General features: G+C 34.6%; 1 long non-coding RNA gene across 1 annotated transcript; it reads left to right on the forward strand.

Annotated features, from left to right (window-relative positions):
• Positions 1-653: 653 nt before the first annotated feature.
• LOC110678627 lies at positions 654-1,703 on the forward strand. The gene is made up of 2 exons (XR_002501790.1): positions 654-723; positions 782-1,703. It is a non-coding gene; the product is annotated as an uncharacterized LOC110678627 (long non-coding RNA).
• Positions 1,704-10,628: the final 8,925 nt, after the last annotated feature.

Here is a 10,628-nt window from a genome sequence, read left to right on the forward strand (position 1 = left end):
TGTAATACCAGGAAGCAAGCTCTGCAGAGGATTTAAAATAACATTTTGAAAAGATTCTGAAGCTCTCTCTGAACTGCTACGGCAAATGAAATGGAATATGTTAGAGAAACTTAAAAGTAGATGGAGTACCGTGTACCTTTTAATTCCGCTCCTAAATGCTTATGTTTGACAAGTGGAATCTGTCAAAGATAAGCATTTAGGAGCGGAATTAAAAGGTACACGGTACTCCATCTACTTTTAAGTTTCTCTATTTGAGATTCTGCTCAGAGGATTCGAACATTCATTAAAGAGTTGGAATATGTTGTTTACAAAATGTTAAAAAAAGCCTAATTTTGTTTTACTAAATAACGATGACTGTGTTGCCTTAAGTAGAACACCTAGATATAAGAAATGAATGTAATATTTGAAATGATACTAAAAAAGATAAATCGATCATGTTTCTTACTAGCATACGCTTCAATTTTGGCTATGGGGTCGTCTTTCCAAAAATAAAAACAAAACATAATTATTGAATAGAAAAATTCATTCTTTTTAATATCGTCGGATTATCTCTTTGTTACGTGTAACTACTGCTGTATTCATGATAGCTAATTTAATATCCATTATCCATAACGATGAAATACCCATCGGCAAACAACCACAGTCCAGTTCAGTATGGCCCGCGTACGCAAAAAGATCTGTCTGCTGTCAACTATTTTACTTTGGCAATTACAGCTGGTGTTGGTAATGATTATCTACGGTTAAGTTTACACTATACCTTTGAAAGCTCTCAATTTTGCAGCCATCGTTAATCGTAGATGAAAGTCCCAATGCAGTGAGTGATGAAGCGTACATTGACGAGGGTGACGTGGCAAAAGCATATACTGATGAAAGTGGTATAAATGCAACGGAAGTTGAAACAGTATTGAGTGGGTCCAGGCATGTGGACAACTCCACTGATAACGTGAACCCTGTATCATATATTGTGGAGGTGAAAAACTATACCAGCTCCGTTGTCCCTTCGAATGAGTCCAGTGTTTCCAACAGTTCATTAATTTTGAACGGTGTTGCAACCCCAACAATGCTAACACTTCGGTCTGAAACCTACGATTCCGATGTTTCTCCTCGTTTTAATTTGTCAATCGTGAATTTGATGGAATCCATCGGAACGGTGCAGTCAGTTGAACAGAATTCGTCTAGTACCAATTTTTCAACACAATTTGTGCCGTATGTTATAAATCGAAGTTTGCCAAATTTGACAGCAGTTCCGTACAGTTCCGTTGTATTTCCAACTGGCAATTCCTCTGGATTTTTTCAAAATGTACCTATTTTAAAAGCAGCACCTGTTGATTCTATAACAACGCATAATTCTTCATATTCAAAGATGGTCCCATACAGTATAAAATTTGAAGACCTTCGAGCCAGCCCTTGGAGTATTATGCCCAAATTAAGTTCCGTCAAAGATATTATATCAACAACGGAACACACCTTATCTATCAAACCAGCTAGTCCACGATTCAGGAAAACCGTATTTGGCCTACAAACATCCTCAATCACTGTGAAACCCATCCGAGGGACAACAAGGCGAAACATACGTTTTCGATCTGTAGGCAGTTCTACGAAACCTCGGGCTAGGCCAACTAAAGGAAAGTTTCGATCGATGAAAAAATCCACCAACAGAATTACCAGGAAGCCAGGTGTGGCAGCGACAAGATTTTTGCCAAGAACATCACTAAAGCCAAAAACGCAATTTAGAAGAGCCTTAAGGAAGCAGAAGAAAGCCACTACAAGTAGACCAATGTTCAGAAGAGCTGGCACACTCCCTGGAATGGACCCAGACATTATTGAGTTACAACAAATTCTTAACTTTTTAACGACCCTTTGAAATGATTCGTTTATTTATCAAAAAAAAACTTTCTAAAGTTTCTGATTATAATAAAATGGCGAAAATTGCAGTTTGGTTTCAATTTAATTACCATAAGTAACAGGGCTGACCGTGGAGTAAGGTTCATAGCGAATATTTCGCTTTAAGTCAAACAAACTAATCTGTGTGGTAAAAGCAGGGCTAACAATCGTCAGATTAGTCATTGACTGGGAGACGACATAAAAAATCATCGTCTAGTACAGTCTAGTGATCCAGTGCTATAGCTCTGGCAGGCAGGTCGTCGTCTTGTAATCGACGAAAGAATTCACGACTGACTTCAATCCAAAATATTTAGCCAACATTTTTTGTGCATTCCTTTTGCTCTCCATTCTCATTGACTTAATTCAAAACACCAATCACCATGATTTGAAGATGCGAGTTGATGTTGAGGTAAGTTACAAGACTTGCATTCCGAAGGTGAAGGATTAAATCTGGGTCGGGCAGAAACGTTTCTTTTGACTTTATTTATTTCCAAATCATAACATGTTTTTTTTGTTTCTAATTCAGCCATTCCATGAAAAACCGATCTAGTGGGTCTCCAAATTCTGTGAAAATTTGCTATTTTGTTCCTTATCCGAAATAAGGATACACGTATTTTTTGATTTTTTTGATTAGGGTGACCATTTCCGAAATAGGATGACCAGAAAAATCGCGATTTTGAAAATTTTTTATTTAAAAAAAAATATAACTTTTGAACCGTTCGACCGATTTTCAATCTTTTTGGACGAAATGAAGGCTAAAGATTTTGACTTTTCAGGAAAAATTTAAAATTTTACAAAAATTGTGTTTTTTACATGAAGAAACTCAATAGTTTCCGTTTTTCGTGTTTTGAAGGCCTCGGCACCAAAAGGGCTATCGCTGTTCTCATTTTTTCTTGAAAGTTCAGAAAATTTTACGTATACTGTCAAATTTTCAGCGATGTATGTTTTTTAGTTTTTGAGATATATTTTTTTGAAAATAAAAAATCAGTCATTTTTTATCGGCACACACTGTAGGTCTCAGCGCATTAGATTTGTAATGTTTAAAAAAAATATAACTTTTGAACAGCTTAAACGATTTCCAATCTTTTGTATGGAATGAAAGCTTAAAATTTCAACTATTCAGACAAAATTGAAAAATCTGATAAAAATATGTTTAAACGTGAAAAAATATAAAAATTTCTAGTTTTTTTTAGAAATTTTCATATATTTTTTTCTATTTTTTCTGAAAAGTTGAGACCTTAGAGTCACTGAGGGTCACTTAGGTGCAAAGAAAAAAAAACTACAGCAATTCACAGAATGTTTGGTGTCTATCTATTTGTTATCAAGCAAAAGATTAGGAAATTAGAACAATCTCACTGGTTGCAAGGGCAAGCAGATTGGTCTTTGTCTTATTTGTTTAACAAACATGTTTAATAAACAATATGAATATGTATAAAGGATATTAATACTTTTTATTATGGCTGATAACATAAACTGGGACCATTTTTGTAATCTAAGTCAGAAATTTCCATATAACGTTAAACGCCTATAGGTATGCAATGCCCTACAAATGTTCGTAATTCATTCAATTTTGTTCGATGCATACTCCATTATCAAAGTTACCCCAAAACAGAAAACCGACTTTCGATTATATGAAAAATTATATATTCATTAAAAATAAATCTTTTGGCAATCTATCAACAGCAATCGATAGGTAGGATGCCAGTACTTGTTTTAAAAATGTAAATTCTAATTCTTTGAAACAGCATGCATAAATATTCAAGTTTTCTTCGAAAAAACTATCAAAGTTACCCCGTTTTACGATAGCTGTACGGATTTCGAATCACAGGTGTACGGATTTTGATTCAACCTTATTCAGGTATACGGATATCGATTCAAGGCAAGTCATTTTTATTCCTATTTTTTAATGATTTCTACTCAACTTCTAGATCTTGATGTGATTATTTACATCTAAAAAGATGTTAAGATAACAGAAAAAAGGCTGATCGGTTCTCTATACAAACCCACACATTTTAATCATAGACTTTTATTCGGCTTAGTGCTTAGGTGTACGGATTTCGGTCCCGCACGGTACTTCTTCGCGAATTTATCCATCTCTCTCTTCCAGAAATTCCATGCGGGACGTACCGATAAAAACCTCGAGGCCGGGAATATATATATATGTTGCATTTGGCTTGAATGCCCTCAATGTGATTTTTTAAAGTTAAATTTTTATCTAGTATGCGCCCTAAATACGCAACTTCATCTGACCAATTGATTGGAATTCCTCTCATCGTAACAACATGTTTCGTCCAGGGTTGACCAGGCACTACGTTGTAATTATTTAATTTGGTCCCGGAGGGGCAGACGAGTAACGAACAAACGAGCTTCTTCTGCACTGCTACAGAAGGGTGGACAATTACTGCTTGACTTTCTCACAACTATCTTCAAAACTAGCCTATGTCTTGGCCATATACCAAAAATATGGACTCAAGTTCGGGTCGTCTTTATTCCTAAAGCAGGGAAAAAAGACAAAACAAATCCAAAATCGTTTAGACTAATAAGTCTAACATATACAATTCTTAAAATCATGGAAAAGATAATAGACGAATACATAAAGTCAACATACTTACAAACAAATCCTATCAGTAAATATCAATTTGCTTATCAACCCAATAAGTCTACAGTCACAGCTCTTAATGCACTGGTTACAAAAATAGAATCCACGCTTCACAGGGAAGAAATAGCCCTTATGGCATTTCTGGATGTTGAAGGTGCGTTTGATAATGCGTCTTATAAATCTATTGAAAATTGTATGGTGAAAAGGCAATTCGATCGTTGTATCAAAATATGGATAATGAAAATGTTAAATGATAGAGAAGTATCTGCTGAATTGGGAGAATCTTCAATAACAATAAAAACCACTAAGGGATGTCCTCAAGGAGGTGTATTATCCCCTTTGTTGTGGTCACTTGTTGTTGATGATCTCCTCATTAAACTAGTATAAAAAGGCTTCGAAGTTATTGGGTTTACAGATGATGTGGTAATAATAGTTCGTGGAAAGTTTGATAATATAATCACTGACAGAATGCAATCAGCATTGAACTGTACTTGGCAGTGATGTCAACATGAAGGGTTGAACATTAACCCATCAAAAACAGTTTTGGTGCCGCAGAAGAAAGATTACTTCAAAACATTTAACTATAAACGGATGTATTGTACAATATTCTTCCAATGTTAAATATCCAGGAGTAATACTAGATAGTACTCCCAATTGGAACTTACACTTAGAGCAGGTAATACTCAAAGCCACATATGCTCTATGGGTGAGTAAAAAAACTTGGTAAAAAATGGGGACTGAAACCAAAAATGATTTATTGGATCTATACGGTTATAGTACGACCCAGAATAGTTTATGCTTCACTAGTTTGGTGGACAAAAACAAAACAACATATGGCCCAGAGAAAGCTTGGAAAGTTGCAACGCTTAGCCTGTATGGCCATAACAGGAGCAATGCACAATACACCATCAAAAGCCTTGGAAGCAGCTCTTTATAAACTTCCGTTACATCAATATATACAGAAGGAAGCTGAAAAGAGTGCTCTAAGGCTGAAAAGAACTCATACATTTTTAGAAGGCAATCTTTTCGGGCATCTCAGTATACTGAAAGATTTTCCAATAAATCCATTGTTAGTAATGAACGAAGACTGGATGGAAAATAAGATGAACTTAGATATTTTTTTTTCTATCTTAATTAACGAGAATTTTAGCCCTGGGCAACGAATTTAGATATACCATATAACGTGGTTGAAACTAACCATCAAGTATGGGAATCAGGGGGTCCGAATATCTCACCAGGATCGATAATTTTCTACACTGATGGCTCAAAAATGCCGAGGGGGCAAATGCCCCGGGCCCTCCAATGAAGGGGCCTCCCGAGAGGAGACAAAAGGGAAACACTATTCAATGAATTATTTTTACATTAATTATTTTAAATTTAAAATACAATTCTGATACCATTTCTAGCAGAGATATTATGGCATGAGATTATGTTTTTTTTAAGTGAGTAGCAAATTCAATACGATGTGTGTCTCAATTTTCCATTTCCAATGAAAATACTTCTATTCGCTAATGAAATTAACTAATGTTATACATTGGGTTCCGTTTTTGGCATGCTCCGATTTTGGCACCCCCCGATTTTGGCAACAAAATGGATTCGTTTTTGGCAACATTTTTCAATACCAATAAAACTTGTAATTTTTTGTAAATATAATCGTTTTTGTTACCTTAGTCATTTGAATAGCATGCCAACTCCACACTGATTACATTCCAGAGCTCCATTTTCGTCGATATTTCCCCAAATCTCACCAACTACTAAGGACTCGCGTACGCGCTTTTTTACTTCAAAATTGTCATTGGTCATACATTGGCAACGTTTAATGAGGCCAATAGTCTCCACCAGTGTCTCAACTAAAGACCATTCTCTTTTCTTAGGCATTCATATTGAGTGACCAGCCCACTTGAGTGTGCCAGTAGGTGCTAAAATAAAAAACACTGTTCTCCAGGTTTGGAACAGCTTGTTTGAACAAAGCACCAGCACCGACATTGAAGCAACAAAAAATCTATGACTCACACAGAGTTACAATAATAAATTTCGTCTCATCTTTTTGGCTCACTGTCTTTATTATTATGGATTTATATACATTGCGCATGTACAAACACTACGCAATAATAGATACAAATATGTACAGTAAAATGTCGTGTATTATAACTTTTCATAAATTTCATTAAATAACATGACAAATGTGAATACAGCCCAAACTACAATTTATTCTCAATAATATCATTGAAGCGTGCGATAAATACAACTGAGAGTGTTTTAATTTTTGTCTATGGTACAGGTGTGCATATTGATTTTTCTGCGTCAACAATTTAAAGCTACGTTCTCTCTTTTCTATAGACTCTGTAAGATTTGTTAAGAGACGATCCAGAATTCTGTACAAGAATGTTAATCAAGGATATGGGTCTCAACATCATCAAAATGTTCCTTAAGGGATTCTTGGTTCTTGTGGGACTTTTCAGATATTTTAACGAATTCATGAGGATATCTTCAGATTCCAAGTGGACATTGAGGGCTTGTTGAGGGATCCTTAGAGTGTATAATTGATTATGGAGGATTATGTCCAAAATCTGATGATTCATAATAAGCTATAGGGCGTCCTGTAAATTTTAAGCGTGATAATGTGAATTTCTAGTAGTATTTCTAATATTTCCGGCGAAAGCTTGGGGATTTTGAAAAGATTCCTAGAGGAATTTGAGGTGTGCTAGTAGTAGCCTAATAATAATAAACTTTTAAATTTTTCATCGGAGACTTGAGAATGTTCAGCAACATCGCAAGAATTCCAAAATGTCAACTCCTAGCAAATTCGTTAGCAATATCTTGAAAACTCTATGCGAGTTCCTACGGATGCTTGGCAAGATGCATCAAAGCTCAAGCGTTGTTTCTGTAGATTTCTTATGAGAACCTGAAAATTCTTATAAGGTTCTTAAGGTTTCAATACAGGATCCTGTGAATTTCAGTTGATTTCATAAGGTAGGTGTAAAACATATATCAAGCTCAATCAAAAATTATTTCAAGTAAAAATTAAATTCTACAAAATTACAAGTCACAATTATGCATTATCTCACGTTTATGTTTGCCCTTTTGATGTAGTCAACCATTCATTATAAAATTCTTTACTTTACCAGAAACATAAATTGAAGGAGCAATTCTAAACTTACTGCATTTTTCAAATTTTACGCTCCAAAAGTTAAACTTATTTTAAAAAAAGCTCATCCATTTTGCAATACCCAGCGCTTTTGATTCGCAAATACGAATAAAAGAAAACAAAATTTTTCTTTCGTGTTCTTTCATAGTTTTAAGAAAATGTCCAGTTCTTCAATAAAAGTCACTTATGCGATTATTTGTTTTACAAGGCCCTCTTATACAAAAATTATATATAAAGCTTCTAAAAAATTATTAAAGACGTTGAGGCGAAAAAACGCCACCAGAAAAATGTTTGCCAGATTCAACATTACGGGGATATAGATTCATAGCATAGTATAACCCTTCGGGAAAATGGTTCGAAGTGAACCTTTTTGAAGTCTCAACGCCTTATGATTCCATAAATATGATGAATTAATATTGTTATGATGTTTTCAAAACCAATAGTTGAAAAATAAAATTTGAAATATGGGTTCCGATTTTGGCTCGGTTCCGTTTTTGGCAACTGAAAATTTCAACTTTGTTGCCAAAAACGGAATCCCACTGTATCAATAACTTTAAAACTTTTCGAGGGTTAGTAATTTATTTATTTATTTGTTCATACCTCAACGATTCGATTCAATCGATGATCGATGCAAACTTTCGCAACTTTTTGGAAAGATACTGCCAAAACTATAGTGCTCTTTGTCCTGGAATGATCTTGAAAAGACGATGATACTCTATAATGCATATATTTCTTGATTTCACTATCACGATACTGAAGCTACTATTCTATCAAACACTTTTCCATTTGTGCCAGATTTTAATAAATTTGTATTAATATTTTCATAATTTTGTTGTAATATAGCAAATTTTACTAGGAGCTTGAAATTTACTACAATTTTGATCCAAATCCACATAATTTGTTTGAATATTGCAACTTTCACTAAGAGTTTAGAATTTAATATTATAACGATTTAAATCTACAGAATTTTTATACAATTATGCTTTCCTCGATTCCTAAATTACAAGCTTAAATGGATAGATTATAGAGGTAATTTTGCAATGGTCTTTACTCGATAGGCTATTTTCAGATACTAGAGCATTATCTGGATGTTGTCTTAGTGTATATAGTTCTTCCAAACTGTTGTCAATATTGGGAACATTAAAATTAGAAAGCAAGTAAGACTTGTCCTTGGGGACGGTTCATATTGTTAATTCTGAAAATTGTAGTTGACAGCGATAGTGTGCTTTTCTGAAAGCAATTGCTTCTTGTCGACAAAGACTAGTTGAATGTCTGATTGAAACCACGCTAGACAATCGTTTGTTCCTTTTTATCGCTACGAAAATCAAATGAGTATATAAAGGCATATTGTTTCATCCAGTCGCGATAGATACATTTTTTTAACAACAATAGTACGAAATCAGAAAATGTCTACAGAATAAAATAAAATACTCAACGATTTGCTTATCGCTTCAATAACGACTGTCGTTCAAGTTCATTAAATGGAAAAAAAAAATGTTGCATAACATTATAAAAATAACAACGTAATCTTTGCTATTGAGTCTCGATGAATCATATAGTCTTTATATCAGCAGAAACATTTTTAATTTTGGACATGATTGAGGACGATTCAGTCAAAACTCAATCTGAAAAATCCATGACCTCTTGTGTATTTTATACAGATTACGCAAATTAGAGTATTATTACATTTCTTTAGTTTTACGAATATCTTATATTAATTATACTAAGCATTTCCGGTCATTTTGTACCAAAGGCCCCCGTAAAAAATTCAGACCCGGGCCCCCCGAAGCTCAAATCCGGCACTGGACAAGATATCATTTGAATAAAATCAATCGATGTCAAACTGGTGTCTGTCGGTTTTGTGACTGTGAAATAGAGACCTCACAACATTTCCTCTGTGACTGTCCAGCGTTATATGTACGTAGAAGACAATATTTCAATAATGGCATCCCAATCTGGTTATTGGTTTCATTCTAAGAATCATACCAGATTGGAGTACTTCGTATCATCAGTCAACGGCATTTACCCCAAATGGTAATTCGTCTTCCTGAAAGAATGCAAATTAAGCAGCGGTATACCACAATAGATCAAATGGTCGCAGTGGTTTAAATTCCAACACAAAAAAAAAAAACAAATGTCTACTTGAAGGCTTCCAATAAAGAGCTTTTGGTTTATGTGAGAATATTATAAGTTAATACATTCCAGCAAATAAGAAGGCCAGTCGAGGATGGAGAGATGTGGCCACAAACCGAGAATTGTGGCGTGAAATTGTTGATTTAGTGTTATCTGTTTAGATGTTAAAAAAAAGGAAAAATTTACGTCCACATAGGAACGCCAGATATTTTATTACTTAGCTTTACTAGATTTGATTATGGTTAAGATGCATCGAAGCCAAACCTCGGAGCAAAATCTAGAGAACCTGATAACCGTTCAAACTAAAAATTTTAACGATTGGTCACCACCAGTGAATAGCGAGTTGATTTTTTTCAGCACAAACAGTTAACTGGTTTACTAGTTTTGTTGCTCTTGAAAATTCGAGGTTTGGTTTTGATGCATCTTCAACTTATATTGACTTTACACCCAAAGCAATTCTTTCAGAAATTACTACTGTTCTCCTAATACTTACATAACTCAACTTATAATATTCCCACATAAACCAAAAGCTCTTTATTTGAAACTTTCTAGGAGACATGTTGAAACGATGAGAGGGTTTCCAATAAATTGGTCAGGTGTAGCTAAGTATCTAGGGCTCATGAAAATGGCTTCCAAAAATCACATTGATGGCTTCCAAAAATCACATTGATGGCTTCCAAAAATCACATGAAAATGGCTTCCAAAAATCACATTCTAAAACTTTCACCGCTCAGCGAATTCTTAACGGATTCAAATGATTTTTTGTCAGTTCACTGGCCCACATATCTAGTTTCTAGAAGTGGCCAGAGGAACTTGGAAATATTCCTGTGGCCGGAGTTATTCCGGTGGGTCTGTGTTGGTAGC

The sequence above is a fragment of the Aedes aegypti genome, chromosome 3, assembly GCF_002204515.2.
Source record: "Aedes aegypti strain LVP_AGWG chromosome 3, AaegL5.0 Primary Assembly, whole genome shotgun sequence".
NCBI classification, from domain to species: Eukaryota; Metazoa; Arthropoda; class Insecta; order Diptera; family Culicidae; genus Aedes; species Aedes aegypti.